Source organism: Salvelinus alpinus, chromosome 26 (genome assembly GCF_045679555.1).
Source record: "Salvelinus alpinus chromosome 26, SLU_Salpinus.1, whole genome shotgun sequence".
Taxonomy (NCBI): domain Eukaryota; kingdom Metazoa; phylum Chordata; class Actinopteri; order Salmoniformes; family Salmonidae; genus Salvelinus; species Salvelinus alpinus.
The window spans coordinates 36,806,129-36,832,322 of NC_092111.1; the positions used below are offsets into that span (position 1 = coordinate 36,806,129).

Below are 26,194 nucleotides of genomic sequence, written 5' to 3' on the forward strand. Positions count from 1 at the left end.
ACATCTCCATGGTTACTTGGTTTAATTGATGGGAGATCAAACATAACATCGCTTCTGCCAAACATATGCCTACATTGGACAGGGCCATCGTTTCCATGGCACTGGAGGGAGGGCAGTAAGAAGTCTCAGATGTGTTACTGTGTGAGGCTGCTGAGATCCATGGTGTCCCTAGGCAACGAAGCAATCAACCTTTGATCAAGGAGCCATCAGCCAGCTGCTTGAAAATGACAGACTGAACCTCCTCTTTTGGAATATTACAGCTGTGTTGAATATTTATAAACATGTAGAACAACTACAGAATTCAAATCTAAATCCCTTAATACTAAAGTAACACTGTAATAACATATTTTGGATTCCAAATGAAAGCTTCACAAAGTCTCATAAAAGGCAGTTATCTGAAACATCTGTATTGTCCATAATATTGAGCACAACTCTCCCAGGGATTACTATGCAGATGGAGGGGAGTCCTGAGGAGGAGGACGTTATTACTGATCCTGTCATCACTCAGCAAGACCGATCTACACGGAAAGGTATAGATAAAGATTTAAAATAACTAAGATCAGGAACCTTTTTGATTTAATATTGATCTTTTTCTATTTATTGGCTAGATCCCAAGAAGCCTATTCTGTGTTATTACTAAGGGGAGGAGGACTATATATTGGTTAATCAAATCCCATTTCTGCTCAATTTGGCATACCTTCTTAAACAGCCAAAGTTTATACGCTTTCACACATCAAGTCTTCTCTGGAGTTGGGCTCAGGATGGAACAACTGTTGAACATTTGAGCTTGTGGTTGTCTGTGTGTGTGTGTGGGGGGGGGGGGGGGGGGGGGTGAGTGAGTGAGTGAGTGAGTGAGTGAGTGAGTGAGTGAGTGAGTGAGTGAGTGAGTGAGTGAGTGAGTGAGTGAGTGAGTGTATGCATCCCACATCAGTTGACTAAAATGTAGGATTCCTACTGCCAGCCCTTGTTATAGGTGACAATCCTTTATAGAATAGCTCATATTATTACGCAAATGAAAATATGCAAGATTTTTTTTACATATACATTTTTTTTAAATAAATACACAGAAAAAAGCTGAGCTTAAGTAAATTATCCCAGAAATGTTCCATCAACAAAAAAAGCTTATTGCTCTAAAATTTTGTGCACAAATTTGTTTACATCCCTGTTAGTGAGCATTTTTAATTTGCCAAAAAATCCATCCACCTGACAGGTGTGGCATATCAAGAAGCTGATTAAACATCATGATCATTACACAGGTGCACCTTGTGCTGGGGACAATCAAAGGACACTCTAAAATGTGCAGTTTTATCACAACATAATGCCACAGATGTCTCAAGTTTTGAGGGAGCGTGCAATTGGCATGCTGACTGCAGGAATGTCCACCAGAGCTGTTGCCACAGAATTTAATATTCATAAGCCACCTCAAATGTCGTTTTAGAGAATTTGGCAGTACGTCCAACTGGCCTCACAACCGCAGACGTCGTCCTGTGGGCAAGTGGTTTGCTGATGTCAACGTTGTGAACAGAGTGACTTGCCTAGTTAAAAAATATATATTATAATAATAATATAATATTTTTTTATTTTTAAACAGTGTCCCATGGTGGCGGTGGGGTTATGGTATGAGCAGGCATAAGCTACGGACAATGAACACAATTACATTTTATTGATGGCAATTTGAATGCACAGAAATACTGTGACAAGATCCTGAGGCCCATTGTGAGGCCCATTTTTAAAGGTATCTGTGACCAACAGATGCATATCTGTGTTCCCAGTCATGTGAAATCCATAGATTAGGACATAATGAATTTATTTAAATTGACTGATGTCCTCATATGAACTGTGACTCATGTTGCGTTTATATTTTTGTTCAGTATGTGGGGGATAACAGCTCTGCAGATTTTTCTGTGATGAGACAGAATAATTAGATCACTTGTTTTGGTACTGACTATACAGTGCATTCTGAAAGTATTCAGACCCCTTCACTTTTTCCACATTTTGTTACATTACAGCCTTATTCGAAAATTTATAAAATGTTTTTTTTCCCTCATCAATCTACACACAATAACCCACAATGACAAAGCACAAACAGGATGTTATAAATTTGTTCAAATTTATAATTTAATAAACCCGGAAATATCACATTTACATAAGTATTCAGACCTTTTACACAGTACTTTGTTGAAGCACCTTTGACAGCGATTACTGCCTTGAGTCTTCTTTGGTATGATGCTACAAGCTTGGCACACCTGTATTTGGAGAGTTTATCCCATTTTTCAATGCAGATCCTCTCAAGCTCTGTCAGGTTGGATGGGGAGTGTTGCTGCACAGCTATTTTCATCTCTCCAGAGATGTTACATCGGTTTCAAGTCCGGGCTCTGGCTGGGCCACTCAAGGGCATTCAGAGACTTGTCCCCAAGCCACTCCTGCATTGTCTTGGCTGTGTGCTTAGGGTCGTTGTGCTGTTGGACGGTGAACCGTCGCCCCAGTCTGAGGTCCCCTGTCTGAGGTCCAATCAAGGATCTCTCTGTACTTTGCTCCGTTCATCTTTCCCTCGATCCTGACTAGTCTCCCAGTCCCTGCCACTGAGAAACATCCCCACAGCATGATGCTGCCACCAACATGCTTCACGGTAGGGATGGTGCCAGGTTTCCTCCAGATGTGATGCTTGGCATTCAGGCCAAAGAGTTCAAACTCGGTTTCGTCAGACCGTCTGGCCTCTTTACCCTAAAGGCCTGATTGGTGGAGTGCTGCAGAGTTGGTTGTCCTTCTGGAAGGTTCTCCCATCTCCACAGAGAAACTCTGGAGCTCTGTCAGAGTGACCATCGGGTTCTTGGTCACTTCCCTGACCAAGGCTCTTCTCCCCCGATTGCTCAGTTTGGCCGGGCAGCCAGCTCTAGGAAGAGTCCTGGTGGTTCCAAACTTCTTCAATTTAAGAATGATGGAGGCCACTGTGTTCTTGGGGACCTTCAATGCTGCAGACATGTTTTGGTACCCTTCCCCAGATCTGTGCCTCGACACAATCCTGTCTCAGAGCTCTACAGACAATTCCTTCGACCTCATGGCTTGGTTTTTGCTCTGACATGCACTGTCAGCTGTGGGACCTACAGACAGGTGTGTGCCTTTCCAAATCATGTCCAATCAATTGAATTTACCTCAGGTAAATTGGGTATATATTATATACATTATACTGTAGACCCACTGGGTATATACATTATAATGTAGACCCACTCTGTGGGCGTGTGATGACTGTAGAGAGTTCTTCAGCCCACCTGACAGGAGGGCCCCTGGCCAACACAGAGCTGGCCCTGGAGAGGATGCCCATCCAAGGGGAGCCCTGAGGAAACTCCCCCCTACCACTCAGAAGGACCCAGAGTATTTCAACACAGTCTCAGTCAAATAAATACCTCCATGTCGTCTAGCTTTACTCAGTGTTTGTTTACTATTTACTACATGTCTCCATAAACAATGTGCTGTGTTAGCTTGAGAGCAAACATAAAGACAAGAATTCATCAATCCAGGATGAGTAATCAAAATTAGACTAATGTTATCTACTAGGAACAGGTATTAATGGATGGATTAAAACACACATTTCTTTGCTACATGCAGATTTTAAATGTGTGTTTCTGTCAAATAAAACTGTGCTGTAACGTAATCTTGTTATTGGAATTAATCAATATTTAAATTGGGATGTAACAATAGACTGGATTCACAATAATTTGTGAAGACATCAACTCATTGTGACATAGTGCACGAGGTGTGTCATTTGCAATGTCACGGATGACATTAAACAGATTCCGTTACATTAGACATTAAATGATAAAGATTCTACTTCAGTGTCTTCATTCATAACCTGCTCATTTTCTGTGGTTGTGTTGTGTGCTTACATTTCTGTGTGAATATTTAAGTCATTTCTTATTCAATAGTTTGAAGAATACAAGTCAAATATTTGAGTATAAATTACAGGCTGCCATCCTGTTATTGTTGAACATTATTAGTGGTAAGTCAATGTCCATCATTTTTGTTTAGTTTTTCAGTTACAAACATGACAGACACAGACAGTCTTTATTGTCTGTCAGTTTCTTTTAATTGACTTAATTCTTATATTCTGCAGTCATGATCACTCGGAAATCCAAAAGGAAAGAAAACAGATTCTGTAAATAGCCTGAAGTAAACGGTTTATTCAAGGTTTGTATCTCTCTTTTACTACAAACGTAAAGGACTCTAACTTTGTATTTTTTATGGTTCTGTGGGTCAGTTGGTGTTTACATGTTTCGTGATCGCATACATGATTTTGTGATGCGATTAATCTCCCTCTCCTCTCTCCTCTCTCTCTCATCTCTCTCTCCTCTCTATCCTATCTCTCCTCTCTGTCACTCTCTTTCCTCTCTGTCACTCTCTCTCCTCTCTCTCTTCTTTCCTCTCTCTCCTCTCTTCTCTCTCTCATCTCCTCTATCCTCTCTCTCCTCTCTCTCATATCCTCTCTCTCTCTCTCTCTCTCTCTCTCTCTCATATCCTCTCTCCTCTCTCTCTCTCATCTCCTCTCTCTCTCAACTCCTCTCCCTCTCCTCTCTCTCCTCTCTCTCTCATCTCTCTCATATCCTCTCTCTCCTCTCTCTCTCTCTCTCATCTCTCTCATATCCTCTCTCTCCCATTTTTAAACTGGATGACTAAAATCATATCTGACAGACAGAGGCATTTATGCAGTAGGCCAGACTGAGTCCATTGATATTTTACTGGATGGGATGGGGCTGGGGTGTACAAAAGACTAGGGACACACTGGAGCTTCCTTTGTAGCCTATCACAGGTTTCCACTGTGTTCAGGGTCAGTACCACAGGTTTCCACTGTGTGTTCAGGGTCAGTACCACAGGTTTCCACTGTGTGTTCAGGATCAGTATCACAGGTTTCCACTGTGTGTTCAGGGTCAGTATCCAGGATCAGTATCACAGGTTTCCACTGTGTGTTCAGGGTCAGTATCACAGGTTTCCACTGTGTGTTCAGGGTCAGTATCACAGGTTTCCACTGTGTTCAGGGTCAATATCACAGGTTTCCACTGTGTGTTCAGGGTCAGTATCCAGGATCAATATCACAGGTTTCCACTGTGTGTTCAGGGTCAGTATCCAGGATCAGTATCACAGGTTTCCACTGTGTGTTCAGGGTTAGTATCCAGGATCAATATCACAGGTTTCCACTGTGTGTTCAGGGTCAGTATCCAGGATCAATATCACAGGTTTCCACTGTGTGTTCAGGGTCAGTATCCAGGATCAATATCACAGGTTTCCACTGTGTGTTCAGGGTTAGTATCCAGGATCAGTATCACAGGTTTCCACTGTGTGTTCAGGGTCAGTATCACAGGTTCAACATTTGAGAAATACATGGTCCGTTGGAGCTTTTACAGGCTGATGCAAAGTCATGATGACAGCAACATAACGAAACCACTGATAACCATGACATTAGACCAATACCACAATTGAGAAATATCTTCTGAAAATTATAGGAGAAAAGTAAAAAATATATTTTGGGGAGCTGCTGCTGCAGGGCTTGGTGAAGGGGAGGATTCAGCGGGATTCCTAACTGCTCTTTCTCTCTCTCTCTCTCTCTCTCTCTCTCTCTCTCTCTCTCTCTCTCTCTCTCTCTCCCTCTCCCTCTCCCTCTCCCTCTCCCTCTCCCTCTCCCTGCCCAAGGCTCTTTTTTTACTTCTCTCCTACACTTTTCAGAAGTTATATCTCAATTGTGGTATTGGTCTCATGTCATGGTTATCAGTGGTTTCGTTATGTTGCTGTCATCATGACTTTACATCACTCGAAAAGCAAGGCACACTGGGAAATATGCAAATTAGTCTTTACACCATACAGTGTGAAAACAACACCCAAAAATGAGTTACTGTAACACTGTAGGTGTTCATTTTCTGCTGGGTATTATTGCGAAGGAGTTTAGTTCCCTCTTAGCAAAATGTAGTGGTAGGATCCCATTTCTATCCATAGGCAAAGAAAGGTATTGCATTAGGCCTACAGTGCTTTCCAGTACCACCTCTCATAATGACTGACATTGTATGGTAGCCATTCACCCATCACAAATAGCCCCCAATTAGGGCTTTCTTTGTTTATCCTGGCCTGCAGGTAGTTACAGAATGTATGGTAGCCATTCACCCATCACAAATAGCCCCCAATTAGGGCTTTCTTTGTTTATCCTGGCCTGCAAGTAGTTACAGTATGAATGTATGGTATGTCCTTTAAGTCTTGGAATATCATTATGGGACTTATTTGTCTGGATGTTAATTAACCGTGGAACATATTTTTTGATTCGCTTGTTTAGCCTCGAAGGTTGAGCCAGGGGACTTTGTGTTTGTGCTTTGGGGTAAATATGGGAAGGTGGCTTGCTTATTATTGAGTCTTGATTTTAATAAGTTAATTTTTCATTGTGTTGCTTATGTTTTTTTGCCTCAGTATCTACTGAGAACAGAGGAATTACGATGAGACGATTGTATTTAATAATGGATTCCTCCGCAGGCAGACACTGGGCTAGTCTGAGAACTCACAGCCGCAGACATGGTCATCAGACTGGGACGCCTGACCCCTGGATACTTCCGTCTCCTCCAGGTTTGAGTGTTTCTATGGATCATTTTGAACCTTGGTTTATAGGCTTATGCTCTGCACACACTGTTTATCTATAGTTGATTTGGAAAGAAATGTGTTGATATTTTACCATAGGATTCCATTTTACTGTAGGCTAGTTGTGATGTCTAAACTACACAGGATAAAGTAGGCATTTATATTTCATAGTGCACTATTGATTCAGGACTTAAGTGATTATATAATACAACCGTCATGACTGTTTTTCTGACTGAATGAACCAGCTCATATTATTTGAAGCTTCTGCAGAATTGTACGTTTTTAAATAAATTGTAATTTAGTTGCTTGCATGCCCTTCTCGTGGCTGTAAATAAAATAACTATGAACCGAAGAGTTTTTTCCTATCAAGAAACAGAAATGTGTCACAGTGGTCTGATGAGAGGTTTAAATATGAGCTGCCCCTCTGTGACACTGTTTCCTGTCTACAGACTTTGTTCTCCGTTCTCATGCCACTGTGTGTGGAAAGAACACTGTGTTTCCTAAACTCAAATTCCCCCGTTTCCCTCTTAAAATGTTTCTCGTGTGGCAGTGCAGGCCAGCTCATGTTGGGTTGTGTACAGATGATGCCCATGTTGGGTTCTGTACAGATGATGCCCATATTTATTGGCAGATGACACACACTGACCAAACCGTATCTGTCTGTCTGACTGGGTGTCTGACTGTGTGTGTGTCTGTGTGTGCGTCGGTGTGTGTTTCTCCTCACAGAGACAGGTGTCAGGTGAAGGTCTGACTGTGTGTGTGTCTGTGTGTGCGTCGGTGTGTGTTTCTCCTCACAGAGACAGGTGTCAGGTGAAGGTCTGACTGTGTGTGCGTCGGTGTGTGTTTCTCCTCACAGAGACAGGTGTCAGGTGAAGGTCTGACTGTGTGTGTGTCTGTGTGTGCGTCGGTGTGTGTTTCTCCTCACAGAGACAGGTGTCAGGTGAAGGTCTGACTGTGTGTGCGTCGGTGTGTGTTTCTCCTCACAGAGACAGGTGTCAGGTGAAGGTCTGACTGTGTGTGCGTCGGTGTGTGTTTCTCCTCACAGAGACAGGTGTCAGGTGAAGGTCTGTCTGTGTGTGCGTCGGTGTGTGTTTCTCCTCACAGAGACAGGTGTCAGGTGAAGGTCTGTCTGTGTGTGCGTCGGTGTGTGTTTCTCCTCACAGAGACAGGTGACAGGTGTCAGGTGAAGTCCAGATGCAGCCGCAGAACGGGTTAATCAACCAGATCGCCATGACGATGGCCACGGTGGGCATCAGTGTGTCCTTCTACAGCGCACGGCAGATGGCGGATCGGGTCCGTCTCAAAGAGACAGCTCCCTGAACAGTCTGAGCCCGAACCAGGGTTGGAGAGTAACTGATTACATGTAATTACATTTTAATCAGTTACATGTAATTACATTTTAATCAGTTACATGTAATTACATTTTAATCAGTTACATGTAATCTGACTACAAATAAACTGTAACGTAATCAGTTACGATACCAGCAAAAATATTGTAATCAGATTACAGATACTTTTGAAATACTACATAGATCATTACTTCTAGGATTACTTTTAATGTATTATGACACCTTTCTGTTTTCTCAATGACATTCAATTCAGCACTGACAAAAAGGCTCAAGTTTAAGTTTGTTCCACCTGAGCAAGACTGACCACAAGTCAGAGACCACTATGATGACACAACCAAATGTGTTTGATGGATCCTTTTCATCGTCTTCTGTCTCCTAAGAGGAAAGTAATTCAAATGTAACTGAAAGTAATCCGATTACATTACTGAGTGAAGGTGCAAGTAATCAAAATTTCACTGAAAGTAATCCGATTACATTACTGAGTTTGGGTAATCCAAAAATTTAATTACGGATTATAATTTTGGAGAGGTAACTAGTAACGGATTACATTTAGAAAATAACATGGTAACCTACCCAAACCTGCTCCTAACTGGACCAGAGAGAGTAGAGGGGGAGAAAGAGAAGACCAGAGCAAGCTGCTGGGCTGCACTCCATCACCATGCATTGCAGCGGTTGGCACCTTCACTAGACACTAACCCCACACAGCTATGCAACATGGTTCTGTGGTCTGTGTGTTTGTTGAAAGAGGAATGGTATTGTTTTGAGAGTAAAACCATGCCGTCTTTAAAGAACTGCTGGGTTTGAAAGATGTTTGTCTTTGTATTGTGGTGGAGGAGAAAATGGAAATGTGAATTACCGGTAGTAATGCCAAATAGTTACATTTACCGAAATAAATGCTGACTGTATTTATTAATTCACCTGTTTGAAAATATGAGGCGATCTGCATATATCTGCTGCAATCTAAAGCATTCGACACGTATGGCCTAGCGTTCTAGAATGTCTTTTGTACGCTGCATGAAGGGACATCACAAATGCTGGACCCCAGTAAGCATTTTTAATTTAATTTAGGGCTTTATCAGTTAAACATGGACGTCATGATGATTCTGTAGCTCTGTGGTTCTGACAGAATCGGTGGTCTCCTCAGCGTATGCCACTATCAAACTGAACTCTTAATGACATTAATGACATTTATATGTACCTTTTACAAGTTACAATTATGAAAGACCAAATAAAACTCACTGTTAACTCAAAGAAGGTTCAATGATTTATTTTATTGGCAGCGTGAGGCACATAGGAAAATAATTGGATGTGTTGGACTCATCATAGCCACTGATGTATTTCTGTTTAATAACTGTGTGTATATTTTATGTTAGTGATATGTCACCTATCAAGACTTGAATATTGACCCTTTGTCATTCAACTTTTTAGAAACGGTTATGCAACTCCAAACTATCTTTCTAGTTCTATGGTTAACCATGTAGAAGGTACATTAGGTTAGGGATATTGTCACACTGTAGGATGGCTGTGCTGACTGTATGGGGTGATGGATGAGAAAATAACCTAAAGGAGAAAAATGGTTTAACTCTAAAGCTATGACACTACATGAATGAGAGATCCCATCACAGTGATGGGGCTTGCTGCATGTCCTACAGTGTGCCCCAATACAAGGTTAAAGGTTACACACTTTCTGACTGCTAGTGTTTACTCATGATCTTTATTGTGGAAATCTGCGTCAATTGGCCCGTCATTCCCTGGAATCTGCCAGAAGCTCAGTCAGTCAGTCAGTCAGCCAGAGTCTGTAACTGTTAGAATACCTACTGGGGCCAGCAGTGGGATGCTGTGGTAAACAACCATGTTTAAGGAAGAATCCGGTGCCTAGTTAAACAGTCTAATCCTCATGGATTGTTGTCTTTTCTGTCGTTGTGTTGGGGTGGGACAGAAAGACAGACAGGGAGAAAGTGAGGCGATAGCAGAGAGAATGTGTTCAGTCAGACCAACCTGGACTCAGGAGTAGACGTAATATAGTAGATGTAAATCCGTGACACTTCAATTAGTACGATATGTTACGTTTCGTATTGTATGTATTAATTTGTGGATGTCCATCATCCATTTCAGATGATATATTACAAATTAGAATTCGTATGATACGTTGCGAATCTCCATGCGTACAATATGTTATGAAAGCAATTCGTACAATATGCTACGAATTTGCTAAATGTATGATATGTTACGAATTCCAATTTTTTGTGGTTAACGTTAGCTAGGTGGCTAACACTAAAGTTAGCTGGATGGCAAACGTTAGCTAAGCTAGGGGTTTATGGGTTTAGGTTAAGGTTAGGGTTAAGGTTAGGAGTTAGGTTAAAGGGTTTAGGTTAAGTGAAGGGTTAGCTAACATGCTAAGTAGTAGAAAAGTAGCAAAAAAGTAGTATAGAGTTGCAATGTTGCAATACGCCCACCCATCCACGATGACCAAACACCCTACTTTATTTTTTGCCTTAAGTAACCTTCTGTCTTATGTAACCATACCAAACGTAACATATCATACTAATTTGGGCAACGCGGAGTTACATTTACTATGTTACGTCTGTCTGTGAGGCCAGTCTGGTAACCTGAACTCAGGGGTAGACGTAACATAGTAAATGTAAATCCGGGTTGCCCAAATTAGTATGATATGTTACGTTTCATATGGTATGTTTACATTTTTGGATGTCCATCATCCATTTCGTATGATATGTTAAGAATTACCATTTGTATGCTATGTAAGTCACAGGAGGCTGCTGAAGGGAAGACGGCTCATAATAATGTCCGGGATGGAGCGAATGGCATCAACTACATGGAAACCATGGAAACCATGTGTTTGATGTATTTGATGCCCTTCCACCTACTCCGCTCCAGACAATACCACAAGCCCGTCCTCCCCAATTAAGGTGCCACCAAACTCCTGTGATGTAAGTAGTTGCAAAGTTGCTAATTAGCTAAAATGGTAAGATTCAAACACACAAACTTGCTAGATGTTCGAGTTATCCACCCCCTCATCCACCACAATCAACCACCCTACTTTCATTTTTGCCTTAAATAATAATTTGTCTTTGTAAACTATACCAAATGTAACGTATCATACTAATTTGAGTGTCCCGGATTTACCTTTACTATGTTATGTCTAGTCTATGATACCAGGCTGCTCAGTCAGACAGGGATGTCACGAAGAGATAGCAGAGAGTCTGTGTTCAGTCAGACAGATATGACATGAGGAGATAGCAGAACTAAAACTAAATGCATGCTCTTCAACCGATCACTGCCCACACCTGCCTGCCCGTCCAGCATCACTACTCTGGACGGTTCTGACTTAGAATATGTGGACGGCTACAAATACCAAGGTGTCTGGTTAGACTGTAAACTCTCCTTCCAGACTCACATTAAGCATCTCCAATCCAAAATTAAATCTAGAATCGGCTTGTTATTTCACAACAAAGTATCCTTCACTCATGCTGCCAAACATATCCTCGTAAAACTGACTTTTCTACCGATCCTTGACTTCGGCGATGTCATTTTCATAATAGCCTCCAACACTCTACTCAGCAAATTAGATGCAATCTATCACAGTGCCATCCGTTTTGTCATCAAAGCCCCATATACTACCCACCACTGCGACCTGTATGCTCTCGTTGGCTGGCACTCGCTACATATTTGTCGCCAAACCCACTGGCTCCAGGTCATCTATAAGTCTTTGTTAGGTAAAGCCCCGCCTTATCTCAGCTCACTGGTCACCATAGCAGCACCCACCCATAGCACGCACTCCAGCAGGAATATCTCACCGGTCACCCCCAAAGCCAATTCCTCCTTCGGCCGCCTTTCCTTCCAGTTCTCTGCTGCCAATGACTGGAACGAACTGCAAAAATCACTGAAGCTGGAGACTCATATCTCCCTCACGAACTTTAAGCACCAGCTGTCAGAGCATCTCACAGATCACTGCACCTGAACATAGCCCATCTGTAAATAGCCCATCCAACTACCTCATCCCCCATACTGTTATTTATTTTGCTCCTTTGCACCCTAGTATCTCTACTTGCACACTCATCTTCTGCACATCTATCACTCGTGTTTAATTGCTATATTGTAATTTTTCACCATTATGGCATATTTATTGCCTTACCTCCCTTATCCTACCTCATTTGTACACACTATATATAGACCTTTTCTATTGTATTATTGACTGCATGTTTGTTTATTCCATGTGTAACTCTGTGTTGTTGTTTGTGTCGCACTGCTTTGCTTTATCTTGGCCAGGTTGCAGTTATAAATGAGCACTTGTTCTCAACTAGCCTACCTGGTTAAATAAAGGTGAAATACATTTTCAAAAAGCAGAGAGTGGGACTGGGACAGAGAGATTAGTGTGCTTTCCCAGCGCCCACAGACGATGGGATCTCACACACAATGCCTCTGCTTCCTGGTGCTTCCTCCTTGCCTTTCATTGGCTTCATCCAGAGTTTAATGTGGTTGGTATAGTACAGTAGTCTGATTGGTATGGCCGCCCAGTTACTATGGCAATCACACAGAGGTATTTTCGTACAATTGGTATCTGACTACCAAATAGTACTGAGAGATTCAAATAAGTAGACTCTTGGATTAATTCTGAGTTCTTTGAAGCAGGTCATACCACAGACCACCTGTTCATCATACTGAACAAAAACGTCCTCTGTCTTTCCTTAATGCACATGCACAAATACAGCCATGTCCCCATCCCATTCCCAACAGCTCTCCTCTTTAAAGAGGCTTCACTACTTTGGTTTTCATCTGTTCCGTAGTGGTATATGTCACCATCAAAACAAGAAAAAGGACATTGCTTATTAAATTCACTCCCTGTACAGGGTTTGAATGAACTGTACATGAGGCCTAATGAGATCTGTCTTCAGGAAGGCAGTTCTAGAATCTATCCACTTGCCTGTGAATGTGGACGAATCAATAAAAGAGAACCACCATCACATCTTTGATTGTAATTGATGTAGATAACCTAGAATGCATCGATTACGGAACACTACAAACACGGAAATGATATACATTGATTGAGTTCTGGAATTTGTCAGAGACCAATGCATTCTAGGAACAGGACAGTCACAACTGTCCTATGTGATTACAGCCTCTGTCTCAGAATGAATGAATGTCAGAGCACATTGCTTATTCATTAGTTAAAGTGTGAAGCGTTTTTACTTTACTATAGGGTCCACAAAGAAGATGTATTAAATATGAATCACCATTATTTAATGTTTTTTTTTAAATCAAGTTTTTTTTAATTTGGCTTTTCAGTATTTTACAGGCAAAGGGAACAATCAAACAACCAACCCCCTCCCATCCACCACCCTCAATCCCATGCTCTAACAGAACCCCTCCACCACCACCCTCAATCCCATGCTCTAACAGAACCCCCCCCACCACCCTCAATCCATCAATCCCTAACAGACCCCCCCCCCCCCCAACCACCACCCTCAATCCCATGCTCTAACAGAACCCCTCCCGTCCACCACCCTCAATCCCATGCTCTAACAGAACCCCTCCCGTCCACCACCCTCAATCCCATGCTCTAACAGAACCTCACATCCAACCAGACATAGCATTACATCATTATATTCAATATGCCTGAAAGAGAGCGACCTGGCTCTACGTATTTTACTGGTTTACAACCTACTGACACTGTCTCCGGTTAGAGTGGAATAAAGAAGCCCAAGAATTACCACACAGGAACTTTATTTAAACACACTGAGGAAGATGAACATGGGGATGGTTGTGCAATGGACAGAAGCAGAGACATAATGAATATGCTATACAGGATATAAATACACTGGCCTGAATAGATATTTGTAGAGTAGGATAGAATGGGAGATGTGATAGAAGAACAATGACCTAATAACCATGTGTTCCATAGTAACACCAGATGAGTGACTTGCATGGCAATAGCACAGTAAGAATAATGGCAAGGACTGTATATTATACAAATAGTAGGCTATTGCACAGCAACACACAAGAGCAAGGACTGCACTTAAATATATAGGAAACAGGAAGTAGTAAACAGTGACTGACCATAGCAGACAATATCAGTAATAACATAATAACAACAGGAATAAGAACTACATAGAATACTGCTACTCATACTGCAATGATAACAACAGCGACAACTTACTTTGTAATCACGCATCCCAGGTGTCCACCCATGCCCCGCTAATACTTAGAAGCTTCAGAGAGCGTGCAACGGACCTGACTGGCCAGTGCTGGGCTAGCTAGGAGCATCTGACCAATCACAGGATGCATGTGTCGTGGAAATGGAGCTGGAGGTGATCTTATCACTCATGTGAGGGGGAGCTAAACTACCTGTCACCAGCCAGACATAAACAACAACAAGCAGGCTGGAAATGAGTCCCACAATGCCCTCTGCAGGGGGATTCTGTAATAAAGCCAATGGCAGAAAAAAGGTGTAAGGCCTAGCTTTGGTTTGGTGTTGTAGGTAACCCTTCATTCCAGGTCCTGTGGTGACGCTTTCTTGGGGATGGTGTCATACAAGGATGGGCAGGCATCTCTCTGAAGACTTGTGTAGTCGTCATCCTGTATGTCATTATACTCATCAGGGTCTAGGTGCATAATGGTTTCATAGATACAGGCGCTGGTCGTCTCACTCACATCTGGGTTTGATGAATCGTTATTGGCATAATATATGGTTTGTTTGGCTGCTCTGACATCACAACCTCCTCTGACACCACTTCCACCTCTGACATCACAACCTCCTTTAAAACCACGTCCTCTTCTGACACCACTTCCTCCTCTGACACCACTTTCTCCTCTGACATCACTTTCTCCTCTGACATCCCTTCCTCCTCTGACACCACTTCCGGCTGTGCGTCTCCTCTTCAGTGTACAGTAGATGAGGACTGAAGCTTTAGCAGCCAGGACAACCCCAACCACCCCCAGTACAGAAGCCCAAACAGACACGGGAAAAGACACACCTGTGTTGAGTTCCAAGGCAGTAGAGTTCTGAGCTCCCATCTTGTTCTCAGCCCTACAGTAGTAATGGATCTTGTCTCTCAGACTGACACTGGGGACGATGTACTTGTCTCTTCCTGCTCCTGTCTGTAAGACGCTCACTTCAGTACCATTCCTCATATACCAAGTGTAAGACTTCACTGGTGGGTTGGCATCACTGCTGCAGGTCAGAGTCACTAGACTGCCCTCCTCTATTTCACTGCTAACTGACACTGAAGTGTTCTTAGGGCCATATCTCACAACCAGTGTAGCAGCAAGGGATGGAAAATCCTCAAAGCCTCTTACAACACAGAAGTAGCTACCTGCATCCTGACTGCTGACTGCGTCAAGGAACATGGTCTTGGACTTGGGCGTTGGTCTTGTACAAAAGTAAGTCACTGAAGTTTGGACAGGAGATCATGCAGGAGATAATGACTAGATCTCCCTCATTTGCAACAGGAGGACTAACTTCTACTTGTAAGTTTGTGACAGACAGATTGACCCCCAAATGGATCACTGTACTTTGGAACCGCTTGCGTTTTTAATGTGAATTTGTAATAACCAGAGTCACTCTCTCTCAGGTCTGTGATTCTCAGGGTGCAATCTTTCTCCTTGTTACCATGGTGATTCTACGCGATCATTGTAGTCCAAGTATTTGAAAGCAGATTTTGACCAGATTGTGTCTGTGATGGTTTGATTACCGGGGTATGTGTAATTGCAACGGAGTTCAATGTTTGTTCCGGCGAAGGCGCAGATGGTCTTGTGTTGGTGTGTCACATCCCGGCAGTTACCAAGGAGACAGAGTGCAGGGGAGTGGAGATTCTCACTGTCTTTTACAGCACAGACGTAACTGCCTGCATCCTGACTGCTGACTGGGTCTAGGTACAGGTTGACATTCAGGGTCTTTGGGTTGGTAAGCTGTTGTCCATTCTTGTACCAGATGTAGTTGGGGTTGAGATTGTCACTCAGAGTACAGGTGGTGCTACAGGTCAGTGTTACTTTCTGTCCTTTTGTTCACCGTGGTTGTATCCTTTGTCACCTTAAGAGCTGTGACAGTAACAGTGATTCCAGTTTTGATGAACTTCCATCCGGAGTTCTCTGACGGAACCAGAACGCGATAGACAGCGGTGTCACTCTTTCTTAGATCGTAGACTTGGAGAGTTTTCCTGATAGAGAAGGAGGCGTTGTGTTTTATAAACCGTCCTGAAACATCAAACAGCCACTTAAAAACACACGGAATACGCTTCGTCATCTGTCAAGTCCTCGGGAATGGTCATGTCCTTCCATTTCTTGTTGTCATTGTTAAACCAGAATAAATTGCTAATATCTGACAACAAATTGTCATCATCATGTTCACTGACGATCCCTCTAAAGCACAAACATTCTTCTCATCGCAATTCATTGCATCTACAGCCAACAGACTGGATATAAAGAGGAGTAGTCCTGCAAACATATCTCTTGCCAATGTGATGGGCATCAGTTAGAATGTGAAAGAAAGCTGACTGGCAGTGCAGTCGAATAAAGTGTTGAGAATGGGTCTTAATAACCTAAAGGAGGACGAGCCTAAGTTCCTGATACAGATCTGAACAACTTTTGTAGTGTATTTGTTTATCAAGATAAGTATCTTATAGGGTGAACATTGAGGCCACAATGAGTTATGTTGCATGCATAACTCACTGAGGCCCACATTAACATCCATGTATATGTACAGATATGCATATGGGTAGCCTATACACATATCCAAGGATTTATAGAGTATAAGTAGATTTGTAAAAGTATAAAGTACTATATGATGACTACATGGGGGAAATGACTAAATATGACCAATTTGAAGACCTAGTTTACAGTCTGTTGACTTGGGAATCACGTTGATCACGTTATTCTTTCTAGGGGGTTGAGGCGAATATGTTCAGGTCTTATACAAACATATGTGAAGCTATAACTGTTTTTATTCAAAAAGCTATATTCAACTGCTCCTTTGCCAGAGAGTGACCCAAACAGAGCTGAAGGCCCAATCTAACATGATGCTGCTGTTGTTAGTTCCTGTTGAGTAATTTCACAAGATGTGTTGTTCTCACAACTTTGATAAAGATCGAGCCATTTCACTTGTCTTTTAGTGTGTGTGTTTTTATAAAAACTTCTTTACATTCTATACATTTCCCTAGACTTCTTGGTTCTCACACAGAGGTCCAAAGCACTGCGTGATCAGGCGTCCTTAGAAGTGTGAACATCTTTTCCATAGCAGGAAGTCTACACATTTTGATGTCAGCATCTTCTTCAGTTGCTACTTTAACTTGCTACTAAAGTCAATTTTGAAATGATTATAGTGTGCCAAGATCTGAAAGTAGTTGCATGGAATGAAGTTAACCTATAAGACTGTAGTACCTGTGCAGAGCCTAGCGCTAATGCTTAGCATGAATGCTAACAGCTCAAGGCACATACACTGCTCCCCACCAGAGACCGGGGTTCAATTCCTTAGTGTAGGACGTTGGCAGAAACAATTAGGGCGGAGTCCCATAGGGTGGCACACAATTGGCCCAGCGTCGTCCGGCTTAGGGTTTTGGTCGTCATTGTAAATAAGAATTTGTTCTTAATTAACTGACTTGCCTAGTTAAATAATAAATAAAATAAATACTGCAGAAATACTGGCGTGAAGGAAAATATATTTTTTGATGTCTGCTATTTTCTTAATTTCTCTGTGCTTTCCACTAGTGGCTCAGTTGGTAGAGCATGACACTTGCAACACACCTGAGCTGTGGGTTCAATTCCCGTTGGGGACCAGTATGAATAAATATAAAAATGTATGCACTCACTATTATAAGTCACTCTGGATAAGAGTGCCTGCTAAATGACTTAAATGTAAAACATAACACTATTGTATAGAATGTGTCAGTGCTTCCTACTGTGTTTAGGAAGAAAAAAATGTGTTTTTCTCTTTCCTCCTCTTATGTTTTCATCTCCGAGGCCTGGCCCTCAGAGAGACAAAAGCTCCCTTTCTGGGCCGAGTCACTTTGATTCAACGGCAGAAGCTGCTTTCTGGCCCAAGTCACTTTCGGAGGGCTCCCGAGTGGCACAGCAGTCCAAGGCACTGCATCTTAGTGATGGAGGCATCACTACAGACCCTGGTTCAAATCCATGCTATATCACAACCAGCCATGATCGGGAGTGTCATAGGGCAGTGCAAAATTGGCTCAACGTCTTCCAGGTTAGGGGAGGGTTTGGTCGGGGTAGGCCGTCATTGTAAAATAATAATTTGTTCTTAACTGACTTAAATAAAGACTAAAAACAATTAAACTGCAAGAGATGCTTTCTAGCCCAAGTCGCCTTGATTAAACTGCAGGAGATGGATGGTCACATTGGTCATTGAGACATATCTCTGACTTGGAATTGACAATGTGTCTTCACTGGGAAAGCATTTTCTGTGAATCATCAGAAGCCAACAGTGAGTACCTATAACCATCTACTTCTTTTCATCTGTGAAGAAAATACTAAAGTGACCAGAACTTCAGTTGTCTGAGTGTCAATATTTCTCTGTGAAATATCCAATGTGCATTCAAATGTTCTGCTATGACAAGAAAATAGAAACATTTCTCGGTGTATGACTTTCTGCCCTTGCCGGTTATTTGTGTTGTCAGATCATTTAAATGTCTCTGATGGATTTCAGCACTTCTTCAGCAACCCCCCCCCCCCCAAATCTCTAACGTGATAGTGACCAGTATGTGTGCGTGAGAGGGACAAAGGAAGAGAGAAAGTGGGAGGGGAGAGTTCTGTCTTAATAAAGACACCTGTCACAACATACGGACGTACCATCCATTTGCCTCGAGGTTAAACTACTGCCTGCTGTTAGTCACAATACTGAAGGAGCCAACAGGTCCACTGAGCTAGACATGGGTATTCAATGGAACATGGAATATCCACAGTCAGGAGAACCATGAGGAGATTCTTAAAGCAATGGGTGAGAAGTCAGATAAGATGTTCATGAGTGTGAACTGTCCTCTTATAAATGACTTTTCTTTGGTTTCTATTATGTGCTTCAACTCTACCTGAGATGCTTGTCAAGATGCTCGAGGGTGTCAAGCCAACCACAATCATTGAGCAGAAGGGTGACGACTTCACCATCGAGAGTTGAGACTCCTCTCCTCTCCGCACTGTCACCAACTCATTCAGGAAAGGAGTCCGAAATCACTGCAACGGATGGGGGGGGGGAAAGGTTTACGGTAATTTATCAATTATTGAACATGTCGTCTGTGTTTCTACCACACTGTGTATGAATGATTTTAGAACTACATACACATTAAAACTGAAGTGAATGTATTGTATGTGGCATGATCGACCATAGACCTAGGCATGACTGCATGATCGACCATAGACCTAGGCATGACTCTGCATGACTCACCATGTCTAGCCAGGATACACTAGAGAGCATCACAAAGCTTTGTTTATTTGCATCAACCAATCAATCAAAATGTATTGATAAAGCCCTTTTTACATCAGCCAATGTCACAAAGTGCTATACAGAAACCCAGCCTAAAACCCCAAACAGCAAGCAATGCAGATGTAGAAGCACAGTGTCTATGAAAAACTCCCTAGAAAGGCAGGAACCTAGGCAGGAACTTAGGAAGAAACCAAGAGAGGAACCAAGCTCTGAGGGGTGGCCAGTCCTCTTCTGGCTGTGCCGGGTGGAGATTATAACAGTACATGGCCAAGATGTTCAAACATTCATAGATGACCAGCAGGGTCAAATAATAATAATCACAGTGGTAGTAGAGGGTGCAACAGGTCAGCAGCTCAGGAGTAAATGTCAGTTGGCTTTTCATTGCCGATCATTCAGAGTTAGAGACAGCAGGTGTGATAGAGAGAGAGAGTCGAAAACAGCAGGTCCGGGACAGGTAGCACGTCCGGTGAACAGGTCAGGGTTCCATAGCCGCAGGAAGAACAGTTGAAACTGAAGCAGCAGCAGGTGGACTGGGGACAGCAAGGAGTTATCAGGCCAGGTAGTCCTGAGGTATGGTCCAAGGGAAAGAGAGAGAGAGTTAGAGGGAGCATACTTACATTCATACAGGACACCGGATAAGACAGGAGAAATACTCCAGATATAACAGACTGATCCTAGCCCCCGACATAAACTATTGTAGCATAAATACTGGAGGCTGAGACAGGCGGGGGTCGGGAGACACTGTGGCCCCGTCCGACGATACCCCCGGACAGGGACAAACAGGCAGGATATAACCCCACTGACTTTGCCAAAGCACAGCCCCCACACCACTAGAAGAATATCTTCAACCACCAACGTACTACCCTGAGACAAGTATAGCCTACGAAGACCTCCCCCACGGCACGAACCAGAGGTGGGCGCCAACCCGAACAGGAAGATCAAGTCAGTGACTCAACACACTCAAGTGACGCACCCCTCCTAGGAACGGCATGGAAGAGCACCAGTAAGCCAGTGACTCAGCCCCCATAATAGGGTTAGAGGCAGAAAATCTCAGTGGAGAGAGGGAAACCGGCCAGGCAGAGACAGCAAGGGCGGTTCGTTGCTCCAGAGCCTTTCCGTTCACCTTCACACCCCTGGGCCAGACTACACTCAATTTTAGGACCTACTGAAGAGATGAGTTTTCAATAAAGACTTAAAAGTCGAGACCGAGTCTGCATCTCTCACATGGGTAGGCAGACCATTCCAGAAAAATTGAGCTCTATAGGAGAAAGACCTGCCTCCAGCTGTTTGCTTAGAAATTCTAGGGACAATAAGGAGGCCTGCGTCTTGTGACCGTAGCGTACGTGTAGGTATGTACGGCAGGACCAAATCGGAAAGATAGGTAGGAGCAAGCCCATGTAATGCTTTGTAGGTCAGCAGTAAAACCTTGAATTCAGCCCTAGACTTCACAGGAAGCCAGTGTAGAGAGGCTAGCACTGGAGTAATATGAGCAAATTTTTTGGTTCTAGTCAGGATTCTAGCAGCCGTATTTAGCACTAACTGAAGTTTATTTAGTGCCTTATCCGGGTAGCCGGAAAGTAGAGCATTGCAGTAGTCTAACCTAGAAGTAACAAAAGGATGGATACATTTTTCTGCATAGTTTTTGGACAGAAAGTTTCATATTTTTGCAATGTTACGTAGATGGAAAAAAGCTGTCCTTGAAACAGTCTTGATATGTTCGTCAAAAGAGAGATCAGGGTCCAGAGTAACACCGAGGTCCTTCACAGTTTTAGTTGAGACGACTGTACAAACATCAAGATTAATTGTCAGATCCAACAGAATATCTCTTTGTTTCTTGGGATCTAGAACAAGAATCTCTGTTTTGTCCGAGTTTAAAAGTAAAACATTTGCCGCCATCCACTTCCTTGTGTCTGAAACACAGGCTTCCAGGGAGGGCAATTTTGGTTTCCAATCTCTCCAAAAGAATGTGGTGATTGATGGTATCAAAAGCAGCACTAAGGTGTAGGAGCACGAGGACAGATGCAGAGCCTTGGTCTGACGCCATTAAAAGGTCATTTAGCACCTTCACGAGTGCAGTCTCTGCTATGATGGGGTCTAAAACCAGACTGAAGCGTTTCGTATACATTGTTTGTCTTCAGGAAGGCAGTGAGTTGTTGTGCAACAGCTTTTTCAAAAATGTTTGAGAGGAATGGGAGACTCGATATAGGCCGATAGTTTATATTTTCTGGGTCAAGGTTTGGCTTTTTCAAGAGAGGCTTTATTACTGCCACTTTTAGTGAGTTTGGTACACATCCGGTGGATAGGGAGGTGTTTATTATGTTCAACATAGGAGGGCCAAGCACAGGAAGCAGTTCTTTCAGTAGTTTAGTTGGAATAGGGTCCAGTATGCAACTTGAAGGTTTAGAGGCCATTACTTTTTTCATCAATGTGTCAAGATACAATATTAAAAAACTTGAGTTTCTCCCTTGATCCTAGGTCCTGGCAGTTTTGTGCAGACTCAGGACAACTGCGTTTTGGAGGAATACACAGATTTAAAGAGTAGTCCGTAATTTGCTTTCTAATGATCATGATCATTTCGTCAAAGAAGTTCATAAATTTGTCACTGCTGAAGTGAAAGCCATTTGTACGATGAGAGTTGGGAAGCAAGTTCAGGTAGTGTGTTTTCATAAATAAACATAACACAAAACAAAAAACAATGAACAACACACAGACATGAAACAGAAACAATGACGCCTCAAGAAGGAACCAAAGGGAGTGACATGTATAGGGCAGGTAATCAAGGAGATGATGGAGTCCAGGTGAGTGTCATTATGGGCTGATGCGCGTACAGATGGTGACAGGTGTGCGCCATAACGAGCAGCCTGGTGACCTTGAGGCCGGAGAGAGAGCACAAGTGACAGCCATCCTCTCTTGGGGAGTGCTGCATTTTTAGTTAGCTTTGCGACAGTATCAAAAATAATTGTTGGATTGTTCTTATTCTCCTCATTTAAGTTGGAAAAATAGGATGATCGATTAGCAGTGAGGGCTCTTTGATACTGCACGGTACTGCCTTTCCAAGCTAATCGGAAGACTTCCAGTTTGGTGTAGCTCTATTTCCGTTCCAATTTTCTTGAAGCTTGCTTCAGGGTTCGGGTATTTTCTGTATAGGGAGCTAGTTTCTTATGACAAATGTTTTTTGTTTTTAGTGGTGTGACTGCAGCTAGGGTATTACGCAAGGTTACATTTAGTTCCTCAGTTAGGCAGCTTCCTCTGCCCAAGTGGTGACCCATCATTCATGGCAGGTGGGGCATGTTATTTTGGCATTAATACATGTCACATATCAGTTTGCAAACAATGTAAAACAACAACATTTAGTTAATTAATCCGCATACAAACATGGTCTTTTTTGCTTTCTTGAGTAAGGCAGCTCCAAAATACGTCACCAAAGAATCTACAGGGAGAGTTAGAAAATTCAAGCCCCTTGGGTGATGCCATAGAATTACATTAGAAGTGCCCATCCAGGAAGGCTCAAGGTCATTGGCCACAGATGAAATGACATCAAATCACTTTATATCTACCGTAGATTTGATTGGACTGATCATGTCAACATCATACTTTCAAAATCATAGCTAGCAAGCTAGCAGTCATCATCATGAATCAAATTGACAATCCTTTCAATCGTTGTCATATTTTTATTTTATTTTTTACCTTTATTTAACGAGGCAAGTCAGTTAAGAACAAATTCTTATTTTCAATGACGGCCTAGGAACAGTGGGTTGTTCAGGGGCAGAACGACAGATTTGTACCTTGTCAGCTGGGGGATTTGAACTTGCAACCTTTCGGTTACTAGCCTACACTGACGCCCCAATATGAAAAGAAATTATGAAGAGAAATTATAGATAGATGCTCATCGGCCATTGGACATAAAGATTACACAAGTTGGAAATCGCAAATTCAACAATGAGTGGTTTGGAAGGAATCAGTGGCTAACTGCAAGCAGTGCAAAGCAATCACTAGCCTGTTATTCAGTGAAGTGGGTGTGTGGTCCAAATCTCGGTTTAAGGGTCTCTTTTCCAAGCTTAAAAGGATAAGCATTCAACTTTGGCCATGTTGTCAATCCAGCATGATTTCTGCCAAGTTGAAAACAACTAGAAACTCGGAAATCTCAGACTTCAGTGAGTTCAAGACGACTGAGAACTCTGAAAAACATTAGCTCCGACTGGGAAAAAACGTTTTGAACAGTCATCCAACTCAGAATTCCAAGTCGGCCTCTTCTAGAGCTCCGACTTGAAAGTAATGCTAAGTGTAAGTTGTGTAGTAAGCTGTTAGTAGTCCATGTCCCTCACCCTAATAATTTGGTCCCTTTTCCCCTCATAACTTAGCCTACTGTTCTGACTTGTTGGTGCACATGTAGCCTATAGCCTGTTCTAGAGAAATTTACAACATTGAATATTGTAAGAGCTTTCATTGTCTGCTTATGTCCCCTTATTTATCCTACGGCTCTGACTTGGTGTAAAGAGAGAATATTGTAAGAACGGCCCATGTTCTGAATTCTGACGCTGTACATTTCAAAAGTGTGAAAAAATAGTTATATTGACTACGTCCGTTCTTGCTCGCTCATGAATTACTTAATATAAATTATGGATTGCCTCTTATTCACTCGTCGTCCCCTTATGCCACAGTTTGTACAGCTCCATTGTCAGTAGAAACCACATTTGTTTAAGCAAGTAAGCCATATCAGCTATGTTTTTTTTAAAGGCAGTAAATGAGACTGAATGAGACGTTTCGCTGTCAGACAAGGCTCAGCTGATAGCCAGGTGTAGCAGTGGTAAGGTGTTGGGACAGCTTTATGTAGGGCCTAACAGTTTGTGGGCACCGTTTGTCACCGTGATAGTGCAATTAATGTATTGTTTAGTGTAGTTTAGTGTAATGTTTGCCACTGCTCAGCCCACACCTCTGGTTGGGTGTCCACAGGCAGGCTGATGTGGTGACAGACTTCCAGAGCCTATTCCTCAGGGATACTTGCTATGGTCTGTTGTGAGCATCTTGACCCCAGTGACTAGGGTCAAGATGTTAAAGGGAGAGGTGGGAGCTCCAGGAATTGATCATGATCCTCACAAGGGGTCTGAAGCGAAACCACCTTTTACATTTTCCGATGGACTTATCTGATCCATGATGAGAGCTTTTAATCAATCGATAGAAATAAAGACAATTTATTTTAACCTAAATATACAGTGCATTTGGAAAGTATTCAGACCCCTTGACTTTTTCCAAATTTTCTTATGCTACAGCCTTATTCTAAAATAGATATTTTTTTTAAATCATCAATCTACACACAATACCCAATAATGACAAAGTGAAAACAAGTTTTTGGCAATTTTTGCAAATGTATTACAATTTTTTTTTAAACGATACCTTATTTACATAAGTATTCAGACCCTTTGGTATGATACTCGAAATTGAGGTGCATCCTGTTTCCATTTATCATCCTTGAGATGTTTCTACAACTTGATTGGAGTCCACTTGTAGTAAATTCAATTGATTGGACATGATTTGGAAAGGCACACACCTGTCTATATAAGGTCCCACAGTTGACAGTTCATGTCAGAGCAAATATCAATACATTTTCTGTAGAGCTCCGAGACAGGGTTGAGTCGAGGCACAGATCTGGGGAAGGGTACCAAAACATTTCTGCAGTATTGAAGGTTCCCAAGAATACAGTGGCCTCCATCATTTTAAAATGGAAGTAGTTTGGAACCACCAACACTCTTCCTAGAGCTGGCCACCCGGCCAAACTGAGCAATTGGGGGAGGAGGGCCTTGGTCAGGGTGGTGAACATGAACCTGATGGTCACTCTGACAGAGCTCCATAGTTACTCTGTTTTGATGGGAGAACCTTCCAGAAGGACAACCATCTCTGCAGCACTCCACCAAACAGGCCTTTATGGTAGAGTGACCAGACAGAAGCCACTCATCAGTAAAAGGCACACAACAGCCCACTTGGAGTTTGCCAAAAGCCACATAAAAGACTCTCAGATGATGAGAAAGAAGATTCTCTGGTTTGATAAAACCAAGATTGAACTCTTTGGCCTGAATGCCAAGCATCGCGTCTGGAGGAAACCAGGCACCATACCTATGGTGAAGCATGGTGGTGGAAGCATCATGCTGTGGGGATGTTTTTCAGCGGCAGGGACTTGGAGACTAGTCAGGATTGAGGGAAAGATGGACAGAGCAAAGTACAGAGAGATCATTGATGAAAACTTGCTCCAGAGTGCTCAGGCCAACACAATAAAACAAAAAATATGCAAGCATGGAGTTTTTTATTTAACTAGGCAAGTCGGTTAAGAACACATGTATATTTACAATGACGACCTACCGGGGAACAGTGTTTTGTTCAGGTGCAGAACAACAGACTTTTTAAAATCTTCTCAGCTCTGGGATTTGATCCAGCAACCTTTCGGTTACTGGCCCGACGCCTCAAAGTGCAGGCAGTAATGATACAAAATTCTATAATTCTATTACTATTTTACCTCAAGAATTGTCATAATTACAGGCAGTTTACAGGTAGCCTACCTAGTTGGGACTGGCAACAAAACCCACCGAGATTATTTTATGTTACTCTTTAACAAAACCACCTACGCAGTACCTACAGTAGGGATATTGCTGCATCCTCAGCATGCTGTGATAACGGCACCTAATTTGTTTATTTATGTGTTCATGCAGGGCTCATCTGACTCTCTGGTTATACACAATTTTAATTAAAAAAACAGCAGATGTTGCTGATTTTGTTTGTGCTTTCACTTGCTTACAATTCC

The 26,194-nt window shown here is 42.5% G+C and overlaps 1 long non-coding RNA gene across 1 annotated transcript; it reads left to right on the forward strand.

Annotated features, from left to right (window-relative positions):
• The first annotated feature begins 54 nt into the window (after nt 1-54).
• On the forward strand, nt 55-6,682 carry LOC139554368 (uncharacterized). The gene is made up of 3 exons (XR_011670820.1): nt 55-530; nt 4,112-4,185; nt 6,508-6,682. It is a non-coding gene; the product is annotated as an uncharacterized lncRNA (long non-coding RNA).
• Nucleotides 6,683-26,194: the final 19,512 nt, after the last annotated feature.